Source organism: Bison bison, unplaced genomic scaffold (assembly GCF_000754665.1).
Source record: "Bison bison bison isolate TAMUID 2011002044 unplaced genomic scaffold, Bison_UMD1.0 scf7180017864485, whole genome shotgun sequence".
Classification (NCBI taxonomy): Eukaryota; Metazoa; Chordata; class Mammalia; order Artiodactyla; family Bovidae; genus Bison; species Bison bison.
This window is the reverse complement of record NW_011495045.1, coordinates 6,793,836-6,795,610: the sequence shown is the minus strand read 5'-3', so window position 1 is coordinate 6,795,610 and position 1,775 is coordinate 6,793,836. Positions and strand designations below refer to the sequence as shown.

Here is a 1,775-nt window from a genome sequence, read left to right as displayed (position 1 = left end):
GTTATAACATTTTTGCATTTTGCCAATCTGATGGTTAAGCAGTTATATCTCAGAGTAATATTAATTCGCATTTTTACTAGTGAAGTTAGCACCATTTTAGATGCTATTGATTTAGTGGCTATGCTATTGGTTTTTTTTCTGTGACTTGTCCATTCATAACTTTTGGTTACTTTTCTATAAAGTTAGTCATTTTCTTCTCTATTCCTAAAAGTTTGTAATGTATATTGAGAATGTAAGCATTTGGTCTGTGCTATGAGTTGGAGATATCTTGCCTATTTTGTTATGTTTGTTTTTAACTCTGCTAATGGTGTATTTTTGACATGCAGAAGTGTTGATTTCATTTATATTTACTTTTAACTGTTAGCTTTTCCAAAATTTGAGTCACAGTTAAATAGTTATGATAGGCCCTGGGCCCAGAAGGGTGATGCGGCTGGGGCTTTGCCGGCCTCACTATGTCTGCCATTTTCAATTTTCAGAGTCTGTTGGCTGTAATCTTGCTGCTTATATGTACCTATGCTTATATCTGATTCTTGGCACCCAGCCTCCTGGACAGAAATAAAACTGGGTTGTTGGGTATATTTTGGAAGTGTGCCAGAATTGGTGAACGGAAGAGTCCTTATGTTGCAGTGTGCTGATCGTGATGGCCTTCAACATCCTTTTCATACAGTAGCTTGGAAAAATGCCAGAATTCTTCAGTCGCCATCAAATTTAAATATGACAAAAAAGAACTGATCTGCCGAAAATAGTGGAAAGAATGGTTAACCCTTTTATCTCTGAACATTGAATGAGCTACACTTTCAGCTGCTGTTCTCTATTTTTGTTATTGGACCAATGTTCTATATAAATAATTAGGATGTAACATTTAATACTCAGAGTTGAAATGTGTCTGTAACAATCAACCTCAGTAATGTCGCTACAATATTACTTTCTGCGCACGTCATTCTGTTGTGCTAGATACCAGTTTTTAGTGAGGTATCTTTAAGGCCCATAGTAGAAAACAAAATTGGTAAATTATTCAAGTTCCTTTCACTGTGATTTGGAAATTATAAATCTTTATAGAATGAGACCTTAAAAAAAAAAAAAAAGAATGAGACCTTTTTTCGGACTAGCTTTTTTATTGGGGAAAAAAAAGGTTCAATTTGTGTTGGTAAGGATTGCATTCATATTTATAAGGATTGCATTCATATTTAATAATGCTGGCTTTCCTCTGGCCATACCATTTTGAGCATTAACCAGAGTACCTCTACTTTTAGCAATCTGTAGTTTATTACAGGTGTTTAAACTATTTAAAACAAGCTTATGTAGTTCTTAAGGAAGAAGATAGATGTGACTTAAGAGAAAATGTTAAGACTATTGGGAAAATGCTCCTATTTAACATAAAATAATTCAGAATACCTGACTGGTGTTATTATCTCTGAAACCTCTGGTTAAGTATGGATAAATGTCTTAAGCAAAAATTTGACCAGCTGTCATTCTCCAAATAAGACTACATATTTGGAGTAAAAAGAGCTAATAAGAACAATTACAGAATGATAATCTTGGATGTGTTTTTCATTCTTTTTAGTGTTAGGTCTGTACATTTTTAATTACCCCAAAATACAAACTGTATTTTTGGTTTTTTTAATAAAAATAAATAAGTAGTTATGATAAAATACTTTCCCAAGGTTATAATAAAAACCACCTTTGCTGTTTTCTAATACTTCTAAATTTCATTTTCTTACATTTAAATCTTTGATCCATTTGGATCTATTTGTTTAACTTGATACATAGCATCA

At 32.6% G+C, this 1,775-nt stretch overlaps 1 pseudogene; it reads left to right on the top strand.

Annotated features, from left to right (window-relative positions):
- The first annotated feature begins 434 nt into the window (after window positions 1–434).
- On the top strand, window positions 435–717 carry LOC105005048 (annotated as a pseudogene).
- Window positions 718–1,775: the final 1,058 nt, after the last annotated feature.